The 13,317-nt window shown below is 42.3% G+C and overlaps 1 protein-coding gene across 2 annotated transcripts in view; it reads left to right on the forward strand.

Annotated features, from left to right (window-relative positions):
- LRP6 (LDL receptor related protein 6) overlaps positions 1 to 13,317 on the forward strand; it is a 197,169-nt gene that overhangs the window by 45,119 nt on the left and 138,733 nt on the right. The gene's annotated exons all lie outside the window — the stretch shown is intronic.

Raw genomic sequence — 13,317 nt, forward strand, 5'->3', positions numbered from 1 at the left:
GGTTCAGTGTACTTTCCCAGCATACATGTATAGCTGTGCTAGCTAGTGTGGGACACAGAGCTTCGCCCCCTCTATCCTCGACAGGAGAATGTAGCAGTTCTGCAGTGGCTTCCTTTCTTCCCAAACCAGGACTATGGTGTACTGCTGTGCAAGATGAGTCACGATTTCTCCCTCTGCAACTAAGCTTAGAGCGTAGCTAGCTATGCTTTTTGTATAATGTAATCTAGTTCTGTCTGCTTAACTCTTACTTGGGATTTTATTTAATTTGGCATAGGGTAGAAAAGAAAGAGATGCTGTGTTCCTGATAACCTCAACACAACCCATCCCTGGTGGTGGGTACCTTTAGAGAATTTGGATCTCTGACGTGGCTGAGCTAGAAATGGAATGCCAGTGCAGGCATTAGATGAACCGTCAGTGTGAAAGATTTTAGGCTTTGTTATATCAAAATACCAGTCTCTTGACACTAAAAACCTATATTCCCTTTCCCCCCACCCCTCCGGGATGTGCACACGCTTCCTCAGAATTATTCTTTTGATGTGAAAAAAAAACATTTGAAATCCTGTTTTAAAGTATTTGTACTTCCATGCATTGACAAGAAATCATGTAAGTTAATATTAATATGACTTGTAATTTACGATCCACTGCAATCTCCACCTATGCATTTGGAGGTTGGGTTTTGCAATGTTTTGGAGTCATTTTATTGCAACACCTTATTTCAGTATTTTGGCAGTAGAAACTGTTGGCAAGAATAGCCGTGTCTCTGTGCCTTCAATGTCTCTTTATTTACATTGTGTACTTTAAAAATGACCCAGGAAGGAAATGTTGCTAGTTAGAGTTTAGAATTTAAAACATTTGGAGTTTATTTCATGAACTAACTTGTGTGTGCAATCAGAACAATTAATTCAGAAAGAAATGGGTAACTTTTTTTTTTAGCAGAAATAGGTCTGTGGGTCTTTCAAAAGCTCTTATCACCTAATTTAAGCTCCTCCTCTTAATACATCTTACCATTTATTTTCATTTTCACTGTAGTTGCATCCTGTACTATATTAGCCATCCCCATGTGAATGGAGGGATAACTATGATCTCATCTACACTAGAAAAGTTTTGCTGAAGCAACTATTCTGGCAAACCCTTCTAGTGTATATGAAATGTATATTGGCTTAAAAAATGTTTTTGCTGGTATGATTTATACCATTTCACCAAGAGACCTAAGCTATGCTGGTGTATGTTTTAAGTATAGGGTGTGGCCTTTGGTAAATGTGACCTGCAAAGGGGAAAATGAGACTTCCAGGGCGCATCCTCTGGTGAAACATGGGAAGACCAGACCTCATAATCCTGATATATTCAGAGAAATAGAAAAGAAGTAGAACGCTGTTTATTTGTTGAGGAGGGCCAGAAAGGAAGATATAATAAACTTTGTACATCATAAAGGGCATCAATCCGTTTCCCCGCACCCCCCCCCCCCCGCCCCAATGTTGCAGGCCACTTGAAAAAGTTTTTTTTTTCTATTTTGTATCCTGTAATGTAAATACTAAGTGCATTGTAATCTTGTATCCCTGTGTCCCTTCCTCACTTGGCACACATTCCATAGTTTATTGAAGAGAAGTTCTATTTAGAGAAGTACTTCTGTTTTTTTTCCTGTACACATCTTGAAAACCTTATTCATGGAGGAGTACTTGCAAGAGTGGCCAAAACATATAAATAGAAAGTGAACTGAATAGTCCCGTCAACATCGTTTTATTTGTGTCTTCAGAAAAATACCTTAAACAACTTCAGATTTCCATGGTCATGATTAACGTATTTGGTTATAAAATTTTCTTTCTAATACTACAGTGCTTTATAGGTGTCTGTGAATGTGTTAATAAAAAAGTATTTAAATAAGTTGTATCTTTTTTTTTTGTAAGCAGAGTCAGGATGAGCTCTACCCTGACATCTGGTGGTAGATTATGGGGAGTGCAGAGTGGAAGTTTCAAGTATTCGTATTAGCATTTCAGTTATTTGCATGGGTACTCCCACCCCACTTAGCATACCGCAAAGCAGCATGGGATGGTTATTTTCACAGCTGTGGGAGCCCCAATTTCGTTGTTATTGGGGCAGGAGGAATGAAATGTTGTCACCCTGATTGGGTAAATGGGGAACTACAAAATTGTCTTGTGATGGGGGGGGGGGGGGGTTCATTGTCAGCTGGATAGCGCTTGCTAGATGGGGCACATGGGTTCCAAAACCCATTGAAGGAGAGAGGCTGTGGACAGATATCTGTACTGGGTGGTGCAGGCTTCTTGTGTGAGCCAGAAGCACCAGTTCCACCTGTGCCTCTCTCCACTGTGGAATGTCAGAGTTAATTTTTGATTCCCTTGAGAATCTAGATACAGGTTACTGAGCTGAACTCACTGGCACTGGGGCTCCCCTACTATGAGCTGGAATCACTAAGAGCTGAAATCACTGAAGAGCTGGACTTGCTGAGCTGAGAGCACTGAGTACTGTGCTAATGAGTGGGGGAGCCTGAAGCGATACCGTGGAGCAGAGCAGCTGGCAGAACGGAGTGGAGCAGTTTGTGCAGCCACTGGGTGAGTGGAGCCAAGCAGCTCGCGAGGACGGCTGGAGTGGCTCACAGGACAGCTGGTGGACTAGAGCAGCTGTCAGAGCGGAGCAGCCCACAGAGTAAGCGGAGCTGAGCTGTTTGCGGGGACGACTAGTGGAAGCATAACCCCATGAAGAGACAGGGCAGTTGGCCCCGAAACCACGTAAGGTGCCCCTTTCTACCCAGGCTGGGGAGGGGGACCTCTGCAGAGAGACTCTTGAACTCTGGGGCTGCACTGACCCAGGACAGAAACTTTTGGATTGTGGGACTTTTGGGACTGTGGGTGATTTGGGGGTTGCTGGACTCAAGGGCCCAGAGAGAAGGACATGGCCCAATTTGCTGGGGTGGGTCTTCGCTCACGGTTTGACCTATGAACTCTAGCTGAGGTATTTTCCCAATTTAATGCTTGTTGTTTATCATGTATTAAACCTTTTCTGCTACACCAAGACTCTGTGCTTGTGAGAGGGGAAGTATTGCCGCCTCGAGGCGCCCAGGGGTGTGTGTAAGATTTTCCCAGGTCACTGGGTGGGGGCTCGAGCTGGTTTTGCATTATGTTGTGGGGAAGGGACCCCTACGTATTGAACCCGGCCCTTGCTGCTATCGTTTTGGCCTGGCAGAAGGGTTACATTTTATAGACAGGGCCTCATGTATTTCTGCAGTACAACAAAGTTCACCCCTTGCTCCAGAATTTCAGCTTTTAAAAATTGCTTTTTGCTTTTCTGGTTGTAGAGAGAACCTTGAAAATGTGAACAGAGGGTAGACCAGAGGGTAGAGGGTATGGGGAGGGATAGCTCAGTGGTTTGAGCATTGGCTTGCTAAACCCAGGGTTGTGAGTTCAATCCTTGAGGGGGCCACTTAGGGATCTGGGGCAAAAATTGGTCCTGCTAGTGAAGGCAGGGGGCTGGACTCAATGACCTTTCAAGGTCCCTTCCAGTTCTAGGAGATTGGTATATCTCCAATTATTACCTTTACCTTTATTACCATCTACTGAGCCTGCGGATAGCTTGAAACAATAGCTCTAGGAGATGCAAACTAAGGGCTTGGCTACACTTACGGTTTGCAGCGCTGGTAGTTTGCAGCGCTGGTCATCCAGCTGTGTAGGAGCAGCGCTGGTGTGTGGCCACACTCACAGCTACCAGCGCTGGTGTGTGGCCACATTTGCAGCATTTCCAGCGCTGTTGGGAGTGATGCATTATGGGCAGCTATCCCAGCATTCAAGTGGCCACAACGTGCTTTTCAAAAGAGGGGGGTGGAGTGGGGTCTAGTGTGACAGGGAGCGGGGGGAAAGAGAGAGGGGATTTTTGGAGCCAACACTGTGTGTTTAGCTTCCTGACTTGAAAAATCAGAACATTTTTCCGACCCCTTAGTCTTAACTCTTAATTGCAAACAGCCTGCAGGCAACACGACTCCCCGCTGTTTCCCTGCCTGCCTCTCATTTGATTGTTTACAGCCAGGTACAGATGATCACAGCAAACAGGAGCTCTGTTTGTTTTTTAGATAGCAGCAGCAGCAACGGAGGAGCTCCACAGAGCTGTTCACAACAGGGAGGAGGATCTCATTTGATTGTTCACAGATTGATCACAGCAAACAGGAGCTGATAAGCAGCTCCGGTAGAAATGGAGATCCAGAGGTTCACAACAAAACAAAGACAGGCTGCATAACAAAACAAAGGGAGTAATTTAGTTAAAAGCATTCTGGGATATCTCCTTATTCCCTGGAGGCCAATAAAAGCGCTGGTGTGTGTCCACACTTGATGAGCAGCGCTGGATCACCAGCGCTGCAATCACTACACCCCAACCTGGCCAGGTGTACAGCCAGCGCTGCAGCCAGGGAGTTGCAGTGCTGGATGTGCCTTGCAGGTGTGGACGGTTACTAATTGCAGCGCTGGAAAGCCTCTACCAGCGCTGCAACTTGCAAGTGTAGCCAAGCCCTGATTCTCTCAATCTGAATCTGGGCCCCATAGACTCTGATTCTGGGGCTGTGAAACTTAGCTTTTTTTTCGTGTCACATAAGTCAGCGTTTGTGCAGTGGAATTTACCATTTTGCTGCAGCTAGACAGCCAACATTTGGTTCTACTGAGGTGATGTCACAGGAACTAAGGCTGAGTAAGGAGAGCTGGGCCACCTGGAGACCATAGTGGAAAAAGCTCTCCTAAAAATCATAAACCATTTAATTTTACAAAGCTGAATATTTTCTGCAATGGGTTATGTTTGTCGGTGGGATTATAGGATATTTTATATTAATAGACTACGTTATTGATGTTGCAGGATTTAGGGCTTGTTGCCATGGAGTACACAGGACCCTGTTTATAGAGTTTAGCATTTGTGTGTTTGTAAGGATTTTGCAGAATGGTGCTATGTCTAAAATGGGCAATTGCACAGAAGAGGATTTAATTGATGGTTTGTCACCTGTAAGGTCATCAGGTGTCAGGTTCTGTGTAATAAAGGTTTAAGTGCACCCTGGAGCAGGGAGCTAGTTACTAGATAATTAAGTTCAGGGTCAAATGGTATTTAATTTAAAGTAAAACCTGTCAAACCACTTTTGGGACCAGAATATAATTGCAAACAGGGGGAGCTCTCAAAAGGCAAGTTTCCCTGCGTGACCCTTATTGTAATGAAAACTTAGCTCCCGTGTTCAGAAGCAAGTCAGAGCATGACACCATGTATAGGCATATAGACTATACAGTCATTCTTAAAATGTCAATGAATATTTAATACAGGTAAGATCAAAATGTGGAACAAAGAGTGCAATTAGGTTTCATTATTTGTATACTGTCTTAATATAATCTAATAAAGCTTGACTTTTCAGGCAGGCATTGAAAACAATAATTACATGCAGACTATAGCAGCGAACTTTATACTAGTCCAGAGGTAGGCAACCTATGGCACGCATGCCGAAGGCGGCACACGAGCTGATTTTCAGTGGCACTCACACTGCCCGGGTCCTGGCGACCGGTCCAGGGGGCTCTGCATTTTAATTTAATTTTAAATGAAGCTTCTTAAACATTTTAAAAACCTTATTTACTTTACATATAACAATAGTTTAGTTATATATTATAGATTTATAGAAAGAGACCTTCTAAAAACATTAAAATGTATTACTGGCACGCAAAACCTTAAATTAGAGTGAATAAATGAAGACTCGGCACAGCACTTCTGAAAGGTTGCTGATCCCTGTACTAGTCAGTTAAGAAATACTGATAGTTCTCTGGGGGTTAGTCTTACTGAACGATTGGTACAGTTTTGTATGTTGAGAATGTATATGCTATAATATAGAGGTTTTTGTTTTGAGGCAGGCTACATTGTCACATTAGTTGAGTGAGATGCATGTTTTGTATATTATTGAGCAAACATTTGCTCTTGTCACAAGTTTTTTAAATGTAAGTGATTTGAGGTTCTGTTACTGATTCCGCAACTGTCTGGATGATCTTAGGCAAATCACTTAACCTGTCTGTTCCTTCCTTTATCGTAAAATGGAGATAACCCCCACTTCCCTTTTGTAAAACACGTAAAGGTCTGCTGATGTATAGTATGCAATGTTGTTACATAAGCACAGAACTATGTTTTGCTTTATTTCTTCAACTACAAGCTGAGAGAGGGCCTGGACTCTTTTCTCTTCTGTTTGAACAACACCTAAGATAGACCAATGCTGATCCTGCTTTGTTTTTTGTTTAAAAGATCAAGTAGCAGCTGCTCTATCCCATGCTCACTTTAACAATTTATATTGTCAAACATTTTAGGCTACTCTTTTAGTGGGAAAGGGGGCAAGTAAATTTTACAAAGCCCAGTATGAATATTAAAGCTTTAAAGATAATTAAAACAACAAACAAACCCCCGTTATTTTAGAGAGTTTGGGACTTAGGCATTCTCCTGCCGTGCTGGAAGCCTAAATAAAAAAACATGGGGCTAATGAACCAGAAATTAAAATTATCTGTCAACAACAAGATAATCGGATCTGTTTTTAATTTTGTCGTCTGAGATTAATTAAATAAGCCACACAAAAGGTGAACAATTTAAAGTGAACTCTTAAAATGCTTTCAGCTAATTCTAAACTGGTATTATAAAATCATGACTGGTATGGAGAAAGTAAATAAGGAAGTATTATTTACTCCTTCCCATAACACAAGAACTAGGGGCCATCAAATGAAATGAATAGGCAGCAGGGTTAAAACAAATAAAAGGAGGTATTTCTTCACACAACACACGGTTAACCTGTGGAACTCTTTGCCAGAGGATGTTGGGAAGGCCAAGACTATAACAGGGTTAAAAAAAATAGATAAATTCATGGAGGGTAAGTCCATCAATGGCTGTTAGCCAGGTTGGGTAGGGATGGTGTCCCTAGCCTCTGTTTGCCAGAAGCTGGGAATGGGCAGCAGGGGATGGATCACTTGATCCTGTTCATTCCCTCTGTGTCACCTGGCATTGGCCACTTTTGGAAGACAGGATACTGGGCTAGATGGACCTTTGGTCTAACCCAGTATGGCTGTTCTTATGTTCTTCTTGGTAACAGGGTAAGAGAACTTCCTGATGGAATAGGATTTTAGTTCTGAAAATGTTTGTCTAAGTTTTTATCCAGATATATCTCCCTATTCCAAAAGCAAAAATCCCTTCCTGTCAACTCAATTTGAGAAAACCAGAAAGCAGTTCATATTTGTACTTTACATGCATTTTTCTTGCTTTCTTGTTTTTGATTACTTAAAATGTGTAATCACTTTGTGATGGGTAAAATATCATTCTTGGAACTTTGAGGATTATTTCATTTTGTACTTCCCTCTTCCTCACCTCCAAATATTTTCAGTCTGCAATGCTAAGCTTGCAGACCCTGGGTTTTTGCTGTCCTCAATTAACTGGATAGTACAGACTTCAAACTGTGTTTCCAGTGGAGGCTTAATCAAATGAACAGAGTGGGAGATATTGTCTTCAACAATACTGCTGTGATTACTGCTTCAGTGTACAAATAGCTTTAGCAAGATCAGTTAGTTATCTAGGGTATGTCTATAGTGAAGATGCTATAGCTGTGCGACTGTAGTGCTTCAGCGTGGACACTGCATATGCCAACAGTAGGGGTTCTCCCATGGGCGTAGGTAATCCACCCCCATGAAAGGTAGTAGCTAGGTCGACTGAAGAATTCTTCTGTTTACCTAGTACAGTGGCTCCTAAAATTATTTGATCACACCCCCCTTCTGTGTGTCTGTAGTAGTTTACGTCCATCCCACCCTTCCCCCATCACACAAGTGTATATATACCAATTTTAAAAGATCTATATGCAACTCTCACTAAATATTAAAAACCGTAAGGCATTGATTCAAACAGAGCCATTTAAGTATATATTATAGCTTTCCAGCCACCCAGCTCTGAAGGCAGCGCTGCCTCCAGCAGTAGTGCAGAAGTATGGGTGGCAATACCATACCATGCCACCCTTACTTCTGTGATGCTGCTGGCAGTGATGCTGCCTTCGGAGCTGGGTGTCCAGTCAGCAGCTGCCACTCTCTGCTCTGCCTTCTCACCTGCCCCCTCGTCTCCCGAATACATTCCGTTCCTACCCAGGGGGTTCTGCCTGCCAGTTTGAGAACCTCTGACCTAGTGCTGTCTACACTGTGGTTTAGGTTGGCATAGCTAAGTCCTATCAGGGGTGTGGATTTTTCATGCCCCTCAGTGACACAGCTGTACCCATGTAAGTTCCCAATGTAGACCAGCCCCCAGCCTTCCCCATATTTCTCGCCAAAGATGTTCCATATATTTTGCTAATCCTGCCATGATTAAATGTGAAAATGTTTGAGTGCAGGGGACTTCGTGGTGTGTGGTGGCAACTTCTACACTAGACCTTGGGTCACATGTACAAATGTTGAGGAAAGCGGCTGAGGATTTCACATGGGCCACAGCTCTGTGCTGTTTGAGCTGCAGGTTGAGAACCACTGATTTAAACGTTTTCTCATTATTTATAATAACTTTCAATTTCAAGCTTTAGTTTTTCTTAAAAAAAAAAAAATAAAAATAAAAAAAGAGAGAACTTCCTCTTCATATGAAATTTTCAGTTATATTTGCGCCTGTTCAGGCTAGTTTTGGAGAATAGAAAACTGGGGTGTGGCTGTCCCACAGAACAGAGCAGTTTTTCTAGAGAAGCTGTGGTGGGCCTAAGATTGTGGCATTTTCTGTTCAGAAACCAAGAAGGAAGCAGTCGTCCTACTCAAAAGATTCTAATGTCTCTCAGTTAAATTCTTCTTGTTCCTAAAGAGAGAGAGCGGGACTCAAGCTGTCCTAATTCTGAGCCAGGTTAAATCCACCATAAAGATCATTGGAGCCATGTGCCATGGCTTCAGTGCATCTGTGTTACGTTGGAAACCTCTTGCTACCGGGTGCTAGAGAATATTCTGGGGCTACCCATGTCACTGATGACATGGTGACAGTAAGGATGAGGCCCTTATCTACACAAGGGATTTTTAGAAGAAAAAAATTCCACTGCTGCTGACCCTGCTGGTATACTAGTGGGAGTCCTGGTTTAGATATGGCTGGGCTGAGGATGAATCCTATTAGGTACAAGGTTTCTCCTCAGAAGACTGTTAACAGAAGAACAAATGATGTCACCAAAACAAAAATCCAGTTCTTATTGGTGCCCTTTGGGAATGCTGCTGATTTCATGCGTGGACATGCTCCAGTGATTTGGAGTTCATGTGAGCCTTCTCCAGTAATTTCTGTTATCCCTTCCCTATCTCATCTGTTGGCAGAGGTCAGGGGCCCACTTATATCATCTCCCCTCCCTCCACTGGTAATTGCAGAGAATCAGATTTCTCTGAGGGATTTACTTGTGATTTTTTAATGTCAGATGCCAGCTGGGAATAATGGGGAGCGGCTCCTTCAAGTCCCAGTTCAATCCAGGGAATGGTTAGCAGAAAGAGCGAGAGCGCAGAGCATCCAACTGCTGGAACGCAATGATTTATGGAGGTCTTGGAACCCTCTTCTTTTAATGGAAACAGACTTGTTCTGGTTGTGACAGCCAATGTATCTGATGGGATTTTCATAAATGAATTAGCAAGAATATAATAATCACCTTTACTTTAGAAAGAAAATCAACTTCTCCTGCACTGGGCTGGGCCAAGTTTCCTATCTGTGTGTTCACTGTCCATCAAGGGAAAGATGCACACTAAGGCTTAAATGGCAGAAGTAAGATGAAGCAGAGTATTCATTGTACCTATTCATTGTAAATCGGTATGGTGGGCTGGCGATTGACCTCTTTGCATCTGGAAAGAGCAAAAAAGCAATATACGAGGTCCCAGGATGTGAGGCGATTAATCTCTTGCAAAGCCGGGCAAGGTCTCTGTAGTATAATATTATCAACATGTTCAAGAAAATAAAGTTTTGCACAAACCCAGGCATTAAATGCTGCTTTAGATTTCAACCTCATAAGCATAGACACAACTTGGGACACTCATCCTGGTCCTTACAGCACTACCCCCATTGCATTCCTGTGGCAGGTGTTGTGCTACCTAGCCAATAAAGTAGCCTTCCCAATAGCTTCTCTCTCCAGTCAGATGAATTAGTGAAGGTGGGAGCTTGCTCGGATGAGACCCAGTATTATAGTTTTAATCCAGACAAGTAATCATAACAAGTCAGAGCATTCATTCCTAAAATAAATTCAGGAAATATTCTTCCTTCTGTCAAACATCAAAGGTCAATCTGTAGGAGCACTGACAGATGGAGGACAGAGAAGCATGTCTACTGTATTGAGATCTGCAAGGTGGCCATCCGTACATAAATTGACCCAATTCTACAGATTTGTTATCCAATCTTTAGATGATGCCATTTTTTTGGCAGAACCCTTCTCCGTGCTTCAGTGCCCCCGGGAAGATAGAGGATACATAGTTAACTTCATTTTGGTTGTCCACATTTAAAGGATGATCCTGCTTTCTCACCTTGGAGGCGTGCTTCTTTGAAAATTCCATTGTTATAGGTCTGTGGGCCTTAGCATGACAAAGAATAGTAAAATTTGCCTGTGCATACCTTGAAATGTCCTTTGTTCACGTAATAATGTCCCCAGATCTGGCTGATTCTGGAGTTAACCAGATAATCCAGAATAGGAATGGAAACTGACATTCAAAGATTCAGTTGTATTTTTTGTTTGGGGGAAATTATCACCATGCTCTGTAGTAGGAAATTTGTTGCGCCTTGTATTCAAAGTATAGTTAACACAAGCTGTAATTTAGGAAACTAGAATGGGATTATGTTGACTATGGAAGTTCTCAGAGGGAACTTCTGGTGATGGGGCATTCCCTTGTTTCCTGTGACTGCCACATCTGGTTCTCTTCGCTCACAAGTTCAAGCAGGCTGTAGTACCTAATAGGTTTGTGGACCTTATTATTTGAAGAAAGTACATTTTCAAGTAAGTATGGATACATTTACCTAGTCTCCTGAATGAGCAAAATACACCTATTACACAGCTCAGTCCCGCCCCACAAATTTTCCCCTGGTCTGTTGAGTAGTCAACAGACATGCAACAAGTTTTCTCTTCTCCCCCCGCCCCCAATCCCTCTGCCTGCCTGCCCCGGCTCAAAAATCAATATCCCTCTCTCTTGTATTAGTACCCCCAAAAGCATATGTGCATAGCGCTCCTAACAACTTCAGAATAAATTGACTCAAACCAACAGAACAAGGAAATAAAGAATTAAGATTCCTAACAGTACATGCCCTCTACTTTTCCACCCCCATGTACACACCTTACCATTACCACAGCTATCCTAAATGACAAACTATGTAGTGCATCTTTGCCCTTCTCCATATGTCCCTTTATCAGATTACCCCTCACGATACAGCTAGTTGTGGGTGTTTGATGTAGTAGTGTGTTGTATTGAGAAGGATTAATGTGGCAAAAGGGGTGAAGAAAACTGGCATCCCTACTGCATCTCTCACTTTCCTGTACATGCGTTTTATGTAGACCTCTGGCTTATTTTCCACTTACACTAACTGCATATTTCTATCCAACTAGAATAAACCTCAGTATTAAGTCACTTCTTTTTTTTTTTTAAGTAATTTGCATAGCTAGAGATCCATTCTATCACAGTTGTATTCAATTCAGAGGAGGGTAATTTAATAGTAATTGTCAATAGATCAGTTAAAAGTGATGGCAAAATTGGATAACTACCATGAAGGGCTTACTGTCCATGATTATAATAAAAGAAAATATTGTCATCTGGAGCAGAGCAGTGGAATGGACAGGCTAAATGTGACCTGATATGAAAGGAATAAATTAAATTGAGAGCAAGCTCAGTTAATTGAAAGTGTGTGTGTGTGTGTAATTTGCACTAAATATGTTGCTCTTTAAGCTTTCATGATTCCTGTTTGGAAGTAATGTACGCAAACTCAAGTCATGTGTAATTCAATGTAAAAAATTGTTAATGCAGAATTAGGGTTGTTTGGTGGCATGTTGTCTCTGCAGAATGTTGAGCTGAGCAAAACTCAAGCTTCTGAAACCCAGGAAATACAGAGTTAAGGTTTCCCATGCACCCTTAACTCTGCCCTCGTTCAGCACTGCTCCAATATAGCACATAACAGGTGGAATATGACAGGATTCTAATGCTTTAATGATAGTTAAGTGAATGTGTAGGTTGAGGTAGTATGCTGTGAGTAAGGGCACCGATGCAGCTGTGCTGCTGTAACACTTCAGTAAAAATTCTACCTGTGCTGACAGAAGGGCTTCTCCCGCTGGCGTAGTTACTCCAGCCTCCCCAAGAGGCAAGTAGCTAGGTTGATGGGAGAATTCCACACTGGGGATTAGGTCATTTAACTGCATCACTCAGGAGTGTGGATTTTTCACACCCCTGAACAGCATATGTATAGTGATCTAATTTCCTAGTATAGATCCGCCCCAAGTGTAAGGTGTTGTGAAAAGATTCTTAAATTGTACACATTTTGTATTCTTTCTGGGGACTTGGCTAAGTATGACTGTTTGCCTTTTGTTCATAGAAACCTGTGTGTGAGAGTAAATGGGTTGTAAAAGGAGGTAAACTATGGGGTTGGCACAGTGAAGCTGTGTGTGTTAATTGGGCATATTGGGGCATTGCAACCTTAACTCTGCATTTCCTGCTTTTCCAATGGTTGAGTTTTGCCCAGCTCAGTATTCTGCAACACCACGTGAATCTGCCCCAAAATCTGGAAGTAGCAGGTGCAATGCTGTCAGAACCTTCCGTCAAACTACCCAGGCAACCATAAAGTGGTTGCATAGAAACCGTCTTATGGGTTTTTCTTTAATTGATGCATGCATGCTGTAATCCAGATGGATATAAGAAAAGAAAGTGAAAGTGTTCTTAAATACTGTTCTCAGTTTGGGTCCCCCAAAGACTTAGTGGATGCTGTTCATTACCTTGGGTAAAAATTGACCAGCTGAGACCATATTGATCCTCATCACAGCAATAGTTTGATCTCTAGCTCTCTTCCTCTCTTCTCCTCCCACCCCAATGAGTTTTTGAAAAATGGCTATTTATTTCAGGGCTTATATCTCTGGAACCCCTGGCTCAAATGACCCCAAATGTGGATCATTAACCCTATTCTGCATAGCAAATTTCATACAAGGCATAACAAATTTCAAGATAATCCTGGCAAGTGTGTAGCTCTTACGGCACTTAGAAGTGATCATGAAATGGTAGAGTTCATGATTCTAAGGAATGGTAGGAGGGAAAACAGTACAATAAAAATAATGGATTTCAAGAAGGCAGACTTTAGTAAACTCAGGGAGTTGGTAGGTAA

Source organism: Mauremys reevesii, linkage group 1 (assembly GCF_016161935.1).
Source record: "Mauremys reevesii isolate NIE-2019 linkage group 1, ASM1616193v1, whole genome shotgun sequence".
Taxonomy (NCBI): domain Eukaryota; kingdom Metazoa; phylum Chordata; order Testudines; family Geoemydidae; genus Mauremys; species Mauremys reevesii.